The 14,271-nt window shown below is 36.3% G+C and overlaps 1 protein-coding gene across 1 annotated transcript in view; it reads left to right on the top strand.

Annotated features, from left to right (window-relative positions):
- Positions 1 to 14,271, top strand: part of LMBRD1 (LMBR1 domain containing 1) — a 198,061-nt gene that overhangs the window by 15,243 nt on the left and 168,547 nt on the right.

Here is a 14,271-nt window from a genome sequence, read left to right as displayed (position 1 = left end):
CCAGTATTAGTAGCTTTATTATATGCCCTATGAGATCTTCTTATAAGCTCACAAAAATTTGCTGTAGCAAAAAATGGGAAGAAGACTTTACTTTGTTCTACCCCATGCTATTTTGTGAGGCTTTGAATATATTGGGTACTTTTAAAATACTCTCTTATACCAGGTGTAAGGTGTTCTCTTATACCAAGAAAAAGTATTTGCTAGCAAATCAGGAACAAGAGAATTTTCAGATGTGGGAAGGTTTATAAAAATGATTAGTTTGAGGGGCAGCTAGGTGGCGCAGTGGATGGAGCACCGGCCCTGGAGTCAGGAGTACCTGAGTTCAAATTGGGCCTCAGACACTTAACACTTACTAGCTGTGTGACCCTGGGCAAGTCACTTAACCCCAATTGCCTCACTTAAAAAAAAAAAAAGATTAGTTTGAATAATCAGATCTGTCCTTAAAAAAAAAACTGGCAAAGTTTCATATGGGAAGATTTTAGAAAAAAATAAAGGAGTCAGGTAATGTCTTTATAATCATGTTGTTTAGCTTTTTCAGTCTCTAGAGGGTAAAGCACGATAATCTGATTTCAGATGTATAATATTTAGCAAAAGGGACAAATGAGAGTAGATGTTAAGAGTCTCAGTGGTTTGCATGATTAATTGAGAGTAATAATGTTTTAAAATTTTATCATTGTGAATAATTATCTTTAGGGTCACTTAAAAATTTTTTTCCTAGGGCAAGTCAGAAATCCATATATAGCCCCTATAAAGTTGAAAAAAATAATAAACCCTTTTTTTTTTTTCCACTCTTGCATTTTCCCTCTTTTAATAAACTATAAAGAACATAGGGGCAAGGCTGATTTCATGTTTTGTTTCTTTTGACCTATGGGTATTTATTAATATTTTCTTTCAACATTCATTTTCATAAGATTTAGAGTTCCAAATTTTTCTTCCTCGCCCTCCACAAGATTGCAACCAGGTTATATATGTACAAACCACAAGTGTTCTTTTTATCAGTTCTTTCTATGGGGGTGCATAGTAAGCTTCCTCATTAGTTCCTTGGGATTGTCTTGTATCATTGCATTGCTGAGAGTAGTTAAGTCATTCACAATTGCTCATTGAACAATATTGCTGTCACTATGCACAATGTCCTCCCAGCTCTGCTCACTTCACTATACATCAATGTTCATTAGTCTTTCCAGGTTTTTCAGGGATCATCCTGCTTGTCATTTCCTGTAGCACAAGACCAATCCACTACAATCATATAGCACAGCTTTTTCCATCATTCCTCAATAGATTCCCTTGATTCTCAATTCTTAGCCTACACCAAGAGTTGCTATAAATATTTATTTTGTACAATTTTCCCCCCTTTTCTCTTTTTCATGATTACTATTGTTAACGGTTTCCCTTTCCTTCCATCCTATTCCCTTCCCCATGATATATATTCTATTATCCATCTTCTTTCATCTTATCACTCTTCAAAAGGGATTTGCTTCTGTCTGTCCCCTCCCCCACTCTGCCCTTCCTTCTTTTGCCCCTCTCTCTTCACCCTCCCATTTACCCCTTCCTCTCCTCTCCAGATTTCTGAAGTCCCCTTTTCTGCTATAGAGCATTTAGGAACAAAAAATAATGGATGGGATAAGGAATACTTCCATACTTTTAAGAACCTGTGATATCATAGGTACTCCCTCCAATTGTTCAGATCTCACCCTATCTTTATGGGTTAGAGAGATTACTCCACCCAATTGAGTGTGTACATTATTCCCTCCTTGAACCAATTCTAATGAGATTGAAGTCTTTGAGCCAATTTTTTGTTGTTGTTGTTTTTTGTTTTTTAATTTTAGCAGGGCAATGAGGGTTAAGTGACTTGCCCAGGGTCACACAGCTAGTAAGTGTCTGAGGCCGGATTTTAACTCAGGTACTCCTGAATCCAGGGCCGGTGCTTTATCCACTGCGCCACCTAGCTGCCCTTTGAGCCAATTTTGATGAGTGTTAGGTTCATTTACTGCCCAGATTAAATAGATTACTCCACCCAGTTGGGTGTGTGTGTTAGTCCCTCCTTGAGGCAACTGTGATGAGTTTAAGGTCTTTGAGCCTTTTCTGATGAGTGTAAAATTCATTTGCTGCCCTGTTACTCTCCCATCTCTTCCCCACACTCCATAAGCCTTTTCCTGTTTCTTTTCATGTAGGATTTCACCTCTGCCCTCCCCCCTCCCTCAGTGCATTCCCTTCACCCCTCAATTTAAACCCAAAAGATGTCATCACCTAGCTAGGTGACACAGTGGACAAAGCATCACCCCTGGACCCAGGGGGATCCCAGCCAAAACCCGGCCTCAGACATAAGACAGTTGCCCACTGTATGACCCCAGGTATGTCCCCCAGCTCCATTTTTTTATGGTTCTCTAGGGTCTTGTATTGAAAGTCAAATTTGCCATTCAGTTCAGGTCTTTTCATCCCATTTTTTTCCGCTGAAAGATTATGCTGAGTTTTGCTGGGTAGGTGATTCTTGGTTGTAATCCCATTTCCTTTGCCCTCTGGAATATCATATTCCATGTCCTCCGGTCCTTTAATGTAGAAGCTGCTAGATCTTTCCTATCCTGACTGGGGCTCCACAGTACTTGAATTCTTTCTTTTTGGCAGCTTGCAATATTTTCTCCTTGACCTGAGAGCTCTGGAATTTGGCTATAATAATATTCCTAGGAGTTTTCCTTTTAGAATCTCTTTCTGGAGGTGATTGGTGGATTCTTTCAATTTCTATTTTAGCTGCTTCTTCTAGAATTTCAGGGCAGTTTCCCTGAGAATATCTTGGAAGATGGTGTCTAAGCTCTTTTCTTGATCATGGTTTTCAGGTAGACCAATAATTTTCAAATTCTCTCTCCTGGACCTATTTTCCAGGTCAGCAGTTTTTCCCAGAAGATATTTCACATTGCCCTCTATTTTTTATTCATTTGGATTTGCTTTATTGTGTCTTGGTTGCTCATAAAGTCACTGGCTTCCATTTGTTCAATCCTCATTCTTAGGCAATTATTTTTATCAGAGAGCTTTTGTACCTCCTTTTCCATTTGGCCAATTTGACTTTTCAAGCTGTTGACTTTTTTTCTCATGTCTTTCCTGCATCACCCTCATTTCTCTTTCCATTTTTTCCTCTACCTCTCTAACTTTATCTTCAAAGTCCTTTTTGAGCACCTCTATGGCCTGAGACCAATTTGTATTTTTCTTGGAAGCTTTAGATATAGGGGCCCTGATGTTGACATCTTCCTCTGAGGGTGCCCCTCGGTCTTCCTTGTTATTGAAGAAACTTTATATGGTCCTCACCTTTCTCTGTCAGCTCATCTTGCCTTTCTTTTACTAGACTTTTAGCTCCTTAAAGTGGGGCACTGTTTCCAGGCTGCAGTATCTCAAGCTTGAGAAGTCCCAGGTGGTATGATTTAAGGAGGATCAGGTTCTTCACTCACCTGGCCTGTTCCCTGGTCCGTAGATGACCACAGGTCAACTTGCTAATCAACCAGCTTTGTGTGTTGTGGTTGTTAGCTCTGATGAGCCTGTACCCCTCCCCCATCTGTGCCACTGCTACTCAAGCCTGCCTTCTGGTTCCCAGCAGGGGTGAAAAACCCACGTTCTGCCTCAGCACTAGCATAGCCCCCTGTAGTCTCCCCCCTGCCCAGGGCTCAGCCCTCTCACCAGACTGTGAGCTTAGTTCCAGATGACACTGGTGCTTCAGCTGATTCAGAAGCTCTGGGGGTCTCCTTCTCTAGTGAGGCCTTCCTGGGACTGGATCTGTGTCAGGGTGACTATGGGGTTGGGCTCAACTCCTGTATCAGCACAGCCAGCTCCCTCCTTCTGACCTTCCAAGCCGTTCTTGGTTAGAAGATGATTTCAGCACATTCTTCTGTGAATTTTGCTGCTCCAGGCATTTTCCTATGGCGTTATTTGGATGTTTTTTGGAGCGATCATCTGTTCATATTTTCTAATAACTTTGGAATTGTTCATGGTTTTCTTAGAGTAAACATAAGACCAGGGCTTAAGTAAGAATTGTTTGTGGTCATTTTTGATAGTAGGTATATTTCTGTTTTAAAACAAAATAAGAAATAGTTAATCTTTCAGAGGATTTATAATTTTTTTTATTTCTGATAAAGAGCAGAAGATGTAATGACAGTTTTTTTTTTTAAGTTTGACATTCACTTTAAAAATATAAATTAATTGACAGTGTAGAAAACCTTTATTTCTTTACAAATTAAGAAATCAACAGGCATTTAGTACATACTATGTGTGAAATACTGGTACCATTATGGTGACACAAAGACAAAAAAAAATGAAACTGTTCTTTCCTTTTGAGAATTTAGGGCAACTATTGGTTCCTAGAGTCAGGAGTACCTGAGTTCAATGCAGCCTCAGACACTTACTAGCTGTGTGATTCTAGGCAAGTCACTTAATCCTGTTTGCCTCAGTTCCTCATCTGTAAAATGAACTGGAGAAGAAATGGCAAACCACTCCAGTATCTTTGTCAAGAAAATCCTAGATGGAGTCATGGGGAGTTGGATGTGACTGAAACACCTCAACAACAAAGACATTGAATTTACATAGGACAGCAATAAAAATGTATTATACATGCACACATACAAAACATACAAAGCAAATTTTGGGGGAGTGAAAGTATTATAACTGGGTATCAGGAAAGACTTCATGTATAAGGTGTCATTTGAGCAGTTTCAAGGGGAAAAGGGGAATTCTGAGAAGTGGAGGCATTGCATGGATACCAGTGGATGATGCTGGGTGGCCCAGTGGTTACCCTTTGCTTTTGCCTATATGCTCTACCCACCTTTTCTCCTTTCATTTTGGTTCATAGATTTAGAGTTAAAAATTACTTCAGAGGGTCAACTAAGTGGTGCAATGTATAGAGCACTGTCCTTGGAGTCAGGAGGATCTGAGTTCAAATGTGACTTCAGATACTTTACCAGCTGTGGTGACCATGAGCTAGTCACTTAACCCTAATTGATTCCTCCCCCCTCCAAAAAAAATATTTACCTCAGAGCTCATGTGATATTCTTGAACATGACTTAAAGCCTTGGGTTATTACTGGAAGAATGCCATTATGAAATGATAGGTCTTTGTTTTACATAGAAGCTTAGGGTTGTTAAAATGCCGCACAGTTTCTGAAATCAGTCCAGTCTGTTTTTTCTTCCTGTTTGATTCTATGCTTTACCTCATTTGTCCAAAATATATACAGGATGTCCTAGAAGTATTAGTACAGTTTTAAGCTTTAATAGTTTTTGTTTTAACCACTGGTTCATTCAGTTTCATATCAAACTTGAGCAAATAGCATTCTTTATTTGGGTTTTTTCCCTTCCTCTGTGGATAGTAAAGCCAAGCCCTTAAGTGCCCATGAAACTCATTTAGGAGCCAGTATTACTATTTAGGGGCTTGATGCAATCAGCATAATGTCTTCTGCAAATAGGATCATCTATATGACTCTTGTCTAGGGAAAGTCTTTTCTTTGAACTCTTCCTCTATGGCCATGGTAGACACGTTTGGTGAACAAACACTTAACTGTTTTTGCTTTGATTGATTTAATAGAATAGCATGAGTTTGGTATCACTGATTTGGCTGGATATCAGAAGTGCGGAAAAATGAGGAATCCCACTGACTGGAATTTGAGTCTGGTCAACCTTTGGTGTCAGGATTGTCAGGAGTGGGAGCCATTTTAGTTAAGATTAGGAGTTTTGTTTTTAGATATTAGCCTTTCAGATGGCACGCTGTCCAAGTAGGAATGTCCAGTTAACTGTTGAGGTTTTGGTTATAAAACCAAAGCCTGAGTGTCATTACTTTATCAGAAATCAAAGTAGGAAGAAAATTTTTCTCCATTATTTTATTAACGAATACCCCTTCCCCCATATATTTTTTAAATTATGAAAGTTCCAGCATACTGTTGACCCAGAGGCACTGCAAAATCCTCAAGTACCTTTTGGATCATCAAAACAGGTTATATTATATTTTGTATGCACTCTTGCCTCTTTCCTGTAGTTGTAGATTTCACTGGCTGTGCCCATGTCTAAAGTGCTGTGCTCTTAACCTCTAAATCTAGTTTTCTTGGCTTCCTTCAAGACTCAGCACAAAATCCACTTTCTATTGGAGGCTTTCCCAATCTTCCAGTATACTTATGCCTTCCCTTTTCAGATTACCTTTCTTCTGTTCTCTGTTTCTTATATAAACCTAGTTATGTACATATCTCCTAGAAATATGTATATACATATATACATATATATATATACACACACATATATATACATATTATACATACATATTTTATATATATATCGTGAAGGCAAAAGCAGTTTTTTTGCCTTAATCTATCCCTCCCACAACATGGCGCATTTCCTGGCACATAGTGCTTAATAAATACTTTTTGACTGACTTACTGAAACTTGCAGTTAGTGTTTCAGGGGATAAAATGATATGTAAAATATTCTTGCATAGTTGTATGGTAAATCAAGAGCTTTCTGGAAGGACAGTTAACATATATACCAGAGATAGTTTATAGGGTGAAGGAACAAATGCTGGTTTATTTATATAGCAAGAGTGATTTTTTAACAGGTAGAAACTTCTGACTATAAGTGAGATGGCCATGGAATCGATCACAAATGGTTGTCTAGGAGGCCAGAAGCTCTGGAATGAACTCGCAGTTTGGTTGTTTTTGATAGAAATAAAAATGGTAATTATTAGTTTTAGTATTTGGATTTTAGTATTTGGATTCTCTGAATGAATGAATTTGTTTGAAGTACATTCTGTTTTCCAATTCTTAGAAAACATGTAATTTCTAAGAAATAGATATTGTGTTTATTAATCAAATTTAACAACCACATGTTATTTCCTAATTTTGTTAGATTAGGTTTGTATGCAGACAAACCCCAACCCCTTGGCCCTGTAATGTTTCCCTGACTTAATAATATCATTTTGCAGTGTTTTTCTGAAATGTTGCTTTTCCAGTTATTCTAAATGCCATTTGATCTACAAAGATCTCAGCTAGTGCTTTAGGTGACAATAGTGTTAGTCCCAAGAGAGTGAGTCTCTTTTTTTGAGTCTCTTTATAGTCATATGACTTATATGTGTACAAACTTTGTTCCTATAGTACTGACTACCCTGCTGTAACACTTTTATGTAACATATTGTTCTCCTGAATTGCTTACTAGCATTTGGTGGAGTATGGTGTATATAATAGTTGGTTTTGACTGTTTCATGAAATTGGTAGTTATTCTAAATGCCATTTGATCTACAAAGATCTCAGCTAGTGCTTTAGGTGACAATAGTGTTAGTCCCAAGAGAGTGAGTCTCTTTTTTTGAGTCTCTTTATAGTTATATGACTTATATGTGTACAAACTTTGTTCCTATAGTACTGACTACCCTGCTGTAACACTTTTATGTAACATATTGTTCTCCTGAATTGCTTACTAGCATTTGGTGGAGTATGGTGATATAATAGTTGGTTTTGACTGTTTCATGAAATTGGTAGTTATTCTAAATGCCATTTGATCTACAAAGATCTCAGCTAGTGCTTTAGGTGACAATAGTGTTAGTCCCAAGAGAGTGAGTCTCTTTTTTTGAGTCTCTTTATAGTCATAGACTTATATGTGTACAAACTTTGTTCCTATAGTACTGACTACCCTGCTGTAACACTTTTATGTAACATATTGTTCTCCTGAATTGCTTACTAGCATTTGGTGGAGTATGGTGATATAATAGTTGGTTTTGACTGTTTCATGAAATTGGTAGTTTTGTAAAATCAATTTTCTAATATTTTGTACCTGATTATGTTGCAACTCAGTAAGAGGGATATAAAAATCAGTATTTTGTATGTGACAGATGTAAGCAGATGTTTTTTAAGTAACAGATTTTTGTGAGTAACTTTTATTTTACCATCACCTAGGAGATTTTCCTCTGTCTCCTCCCCCCTTCCACAGAGCCATCCTTTATAACCAAGAATTTTTTTTTAAAGAAGAAGAAAAAGAGAAAGAAAATCAGCAAAATCAAAAATCCCTCCAAGCTCTCAAACATGTTATATGCATGATTCTACTCCATGGACTCCCCATTTCTGCACAGTATTCTCATATCTCTACTTTGGTTGCCAAGCTTGTTTTTATTTTAGCAGTATTCAGTTTCAGTTGTTTTGTGGTAAAGGAAAATTCTTAATGTTAGCTCTGTGATAAACATAGAGGCCTCTCTCAGTTTGCTCAATCTGAAATAATTTCAGGCATCTTTTCCATTTTATTTATTAGTATCTCTGTTTTTCCTTTTGGTAAAGACAGTGGAGTTCTACATTTTTGATTTTTAGGAATTGACAAGTAGAAAAAATTGACCAGTTATTGAAAATCTCCTCTACAATTGTACTAAGTTCTTATGTTTAGTGTTAAACCCTTTCTTCATGAAATCAACTTAAAAATAAATTTTTCTTGAAATGTTTTGTTTTTATATCCCCCTTTGTTTTTATTCTCCCTTCACTTCTTCCCTTTCACCTTCCCAGAGATCCATTTCTTATAGCAAACAATTTTTAGTAGAGAACCTCAAAATTCAGGAAAACCTGGTTAATACATTGAGAAAACATGACCTTTTAGAGGAGTGGGATGGAGGTGTCTTTTCACATCCCTTTTTGGGTCAGCCTGGTTTTTTGTTTGTTTGGTTTTTAGATTTAATTTTTTCCCACTTATATATAAAAAATTATTTTTAACATTTTGTTTTTTAAATTTTTGAATTCCAGATGATCTCCTTCCCTCTTTCCCTTCCCTCTTATTGATAAAGAAAGCATTATACATGTTCAGTTGTCTTAATTGTATCTGGCTCTTTCTGACCCTATTTGGGGTTTTCCTGGCAAAGATACTAAAGTGGCTTGCCATTTTCTTCTCTAACTCATTTTACAGATGAGGAAACTGAGGCAAATAGGGCTAAATGAGTTGCCCAGGGTCACATAGCTAGTGTCTGAGGCCAAGCCTGACACTCTATCCACTATACCACTTAGCTGCCCAGGTTATACATGTACAGTCATGCAAAACATATTTCCATATTAGTTATGTTGTCACAGATCAACCCCCCCCCCCCCAAAAAAAAAAAACAAAAAAAAAACAACTAAACCAAAAATACCAAGAAAAAAAAGTATGCTTATATCTGCATTAAGACTCCATTGGTTCTTTCTCTGGAGGTGGATAGCATTTTTCTTCATAAGTCTTTCAGAATTGTCTTGGAACATTGTATTGCTGAGAATAGCTAGGTCATTCACAATTGATCATCATACAGTATTACTGTTAGTGTGTACAATGTTCTCCTACTTCTGCTCATTTCCCTTTGTTTCAGTTCATGTAAGTTTTTCCTGTTTTTTTCTGAAAGCATCCTGCTCATCATTTCTTATAGCATAACAGTATTCCTTCACACTCATATACCACAACTTCTTCTGAGTTTGTGTTTTGATCCTCCCTGTTACCAAAGCAATTTTCTATGGTCAGGTTATTTTTTGTTTGTTTTTGTTGTTTGATCATTTTTCCAGCCTATTTCTTGACTTTTAATTTTATGTTAAAGTTTGGACTCTACTCCCAGAGTGATGCACTGTCCCATGTGTCATGTTTTTCATGCTGTTATTTTTAGACCTAGTTCTGGGAAATTGTAATTTTTCAATACATCCAAGGTGGTATGATCTAAGAAGAGGTGTGGTCACTGTTCTCCTGGCCTGTGCTCTGGTCTATAAGTACTTTTTTCCCATCCTGGAACTGTGACCAGGGTCTCTGCTCCTCAGGGACTGCATGCTCTAGTGTGCTAGTGTTCCTCCTTGCCCGGGGATTAGAACCCAGAACCATGTATGGACAGTGCAACAGAGGCTTGCACTCAGTGCTAGCAAAGGGTCCCCTATAATTTCCTTCTCACCAGCTGTCTGACCCTCTTACTGTCTATATGCTGAGAGCTCTGGAAGACTCTGATTCAGTTGCCATCAAGGCCTATTCCTCGCTTGCCAGGGTGTGTTGTGCACTGGAGTGCACTCCACTCTCACCTATGCCAACCATTTATATTGTCTTGGGCTAGAAAATTATTTCATCCCATCCTTTTGTAAGGTTTTGCAGCCTCAGAGTTCATTTTGAGGTGTTATTTTAAAGTTGTTTAGAGGGAATTGAGAGAGCTCAGGTGTGTTCCTGCCTTTACTGTGCAGTCTTGGTTCCACTGCCCAACCTGATTCATTATAATTTTTCAACACTCAGTTTCTATTATTTTGAGGTTATTATTCTTTCCATTTAAATTGCTTTCATGTTATGTGTATGTTGTTGTATATTTTATTTTCCTGACTCTCCTTATATCATTTTACATTAGTTCACATAAGTCTTTGAACGCTTTTTCATGTTAGGCACATTGTTCATTTCCAACATGCAATATCTATTACATTCATGTAACTTTATTTAGCCATTTCCCAATTAATGATGTAATTTTAAAACTTGGGAAGTGGTTTTGTTGTTACAGTTGTACGGTACTCTAAAGTGAATGACAAATAATTTACAATACTTAAGATTTATAATACTTCAAATAAAAGCCTATCTAAGGTATGCCCATTATTCCTATTGCTAAGGTTTTCATAAAATAGGATTAGGAAACTAAAATCTATGTTTCTTTTATTTGTACTACCATATTGATTATAATTTTATATTATTTTTCTTGCTTGCTCTTAAAGATATTTTCTTGGGGCAGTTAGGGGGTGCAGTGGATAAAGCACTGGCCCTGGATTCAGGAGGACCTGAGTTCAAAACTGGCCTCAGACACTTGACACTTACTAACTGTGTGACCCTGAGCAAGTCACTTAACCCTCATTGCCTCACAAAAAAAACCACAAAACAAAAAACAAACAAAAAGATATTTTCTTTACATTTATCTCTGCTAGTGTTATGGATAATAAAATATTGGTCTAGGCCTTATCATAGTTATCATATAGTATAAATTTCTATTTAATCAAGACTTATTAAAGTAAGCAACAACTTTGGTTGGCTCATTGAATAAAAAGCTAAAAATTAAATAGAAATCAAGTTTTAAAAATCTGTATTCAAATAGATAGAATGAATAACTCTTTTGAGAAGTAGTTGGTATTCAACTATTTATATTGCATTTGGGAGAGCCCTTGTGTTAAAATTATGTTGTCTGTTCACTCATTTTAGATGAGAATCTCATGTGAAATTAATAAAAGTAGATTTCATTTAGGGGGAGCACTTTTAAAGATTTAAATCATGATGTTGAAATGAGCATGTAAATGGAAATAAGAGCAGGGAGGAAAAGCAATCATGAGAGTACAATTGAAAATGGAAATTTACCAGATTGTCTGGTTTAGGACTTCTTTCTGTTTCCTTTAAGTTACACATTATGCAGGTATATAGATATAAATTATTTTTTAAACTACAATAATTAGTTTCTGTTCTTTTGAGACAGTATAGTTAGAAGTCCTTATTTTTCTTTGTTTCTTATCTCCTCTTGAGAGTTTGAATATTCAAGAGTATGTGTTAGTTGGCCCAGGATGTTTTAACTAGGAGGACTTAACTCAAGCTGATTTGACATCCAAAAAATGGTCATTTTCCTCGATTTTTTTTGTGATTTTAGGTTTTAATCAACAATCACTATGTGAAACTTCAAGTTAGAAGTAGAAGCACAGAATTGAGAATTCAGAGGGAAAACCACTTTTGAATGTGAGCAAGTTGGAGTCAGATTTGGAATTGATTTTCATTCTGAGAGATAACTGAAAGTTACCTGTGTAGGTGGTCTTGAAAGAAAAAGATTGGAGAATCTTTGTTAGCACTTCTCATTTTATATCTTTGTCATCCATCAGTGTTTCCTCTATGATTCTACTGCTAGCTTTGAGGGAAGCAGAGCTAACTCTGGAAATAAGAATATGTAGATTTTAGATAAAATGACTACCCACAGATCAGATTACTTGTCAAGTGAAAGTATCATTCTTTTTTAAAGAGATTTCTGTGTGTGTGTAAAAATTATTATTCTGTTCCTTTTTTTTAAACACTGTATTAGTCCAAATAGAAGTCTTCTCCCATAAAATCTACTTTGTATAAAATCTAAATACAGTCTATAATCAGTATTATTTTCAGTATCCCTAGAGACATGTGTATGTGTGTGTCTCCCTTTGAGAGAACTCTTTTTACTGGTATGATCTGTATAGTTAAGGGTAACCACAGCAATATAATATATTTTTGGTAGCTAGAGCCTTAATGCTTTGTGTTTTAGAGGATAGAAGTGTGAGAGAACTCACTGCATTTTTTTGCTCTAACTAGTAGAGATTATTCAGTTGTTGAGATCCAATGTGTGGTAACTTTAAAAAAATTCAGTGGGCAGTTATTAAGAACTCATTTTATATAAAGTCTTATGTAGACTCTGGGGATGCACAGACAAAATGAAAATCAGTACTTGCCCCAAAAGAGCTCAAAACTAGATGTATACTGAGGAGGCACTCTGAATGTTGCACAAGTTAAGTATTTAATACTAACCCTAAATTTTAGCGAAGTTAAATGGAAATCATTAATAAAAAATACTTGTTTTTTTAAAACCCCATTCAGTATAAAAACTGACCCAGAACTTGTTTTAAAAAGTTTGAATTACTGTCGAGGTCACCACCATGCTCTTAGTTACCAGTGTTGGAAACTTGAGTCTTCCTCTAATTTTTACTCTCCCCTCCACACCGCCGCCCCCTCCCCCATATACAATCATCTCCTAAGTGTTTTCAGTTCTATCTTCCTGACAACTTTTATATGACCCCTTTTCTTCTCTAACACTGCCACCACCTTGAGTCAGGTCCTAATTACCACATACCTAGACTATTACAATAGTCTTCTGGTTGGTCTACTTGCTCCCAGTTTTTCCTTGCTCCAGTCCATCTTCTGCTAAGCTGCTGAAGTGACCTTCTTAAAAGTTCAAGTCTGATTATGTCAGCACCCTATTTAGTAAAACTCCCTTTTACCTCTAGAATGAAATTTAAAATCCTATTTGGCCTTGAGAACTTCATAACTCTAGTCCTTTCCTCCCTTTTCAGTCTTCTTACATCTTCTTCCTTTCCATATAGTCATTCTTCAATCCAGGCCTCCTTACTGTTTAATATGACACTCTAAATCCCAACTCTTGGTTCATTTTCACTGACTGTCCCTAATGTCTATAATTTTTTGTTTTCCCCATCTCTGCCTCTTGCCTTTCCTCTTAAAATTATCTCTAATTTATACTGTTTATATCTGGATTGTACATATTTGTTTGCATGTTTTCTCCCCCATTAAATCCTGATCTTTTTGAGAAAAAGGGACTTTTGTTTCATTTTGCTTATGTATCCCTAGCAATTAGCATAGTATCTGGCACACAATGGGCTCTTATTAACATGGTTTATTGTCTTGGCTTCCTATTGGCCATGTGTGTTTCCAAACTGAAATTCTTAAATAATTTTAGATTAATTCCATAATGTGACTTGTATAGCCATTAGTGAGAAAAAGCAACCCATAGGCACTTTTGGATCCAGAAAATTGTTACCCCTGTAATCTCTCAACAGGATTTCTGGCATTTTGTGTACAAACTATTTGCTGTATTGGGAAACCCCATTAATTGTGTTCTTATGTTTTATCATGTTTCTTGAGAAAGTATCAAAACATTTGGCTCCTTCACATAGTCATGTAGAAGAATATACCTTAGAAGGTTTTTTGATGGTCTAGGTGAGTTACTACTGAATCAGGAAACATGAAAAATGTACAACTTATACTACAATTATAGAAAATTCTTTATTTTGTTGGAATGGTTCCTATAAGGATATTGTTTATGTCTGTTAGAAAGCACTGAAAATTAGGGTTTTAGATATATATTATCGCTATAAATTGGGATTGCAAGTTTGGAGGGTATAAGCAGTCCATTTTTAGAATAAAAAAGGAATTTCTTGCGGATTACAGTTAAATCTCTTTTACTGTTTTAATGCTGTCTTGCCTCCAGGTGGTGGTAGAGTTTTATGTACACTTTTAGAACAATAATTTTCTTGGTAATTTATAAATTTTGATCAGGATTTTTTTTTCATTTTCTTTCCCATCTTCATGTTAATTTTTAATTAGGAGTTCCCTGTGAAATATCCTGAGCATAAAACATATTTGAATGTACCTGTATTTTTATATGTATTAAATTAAAGCTGGAAGAATTGTAGTTTCACATGGGGTTCATTTGAGTTGTCATGGATTTGTAATGGAGTGTCTAGAGTATTGAGAACATTATCCACAGCACTATTTTGCTCTTGGGAAGCATCTTGCA

This window comes from Dromiciops gliroides, chromosome 4 (assembly GCF_019393635.1).
Source record: "Dromiciops gliroides isolate mDroGli1 chromosome 4, mDroGli1.pri, whole genome shotgun sequence".
NCBI lineage: Eukaryota > Metazoa > Chordata > Mammalia > Microbiotheria > Microbiotheriidae > Dromiciops > Dromiciops gliroides.
The sequence above is the reverse complement of the archived record's forward strand: the minus strand, read 5'-3'. Positions and strand labels throughout refer to the sequence as shown.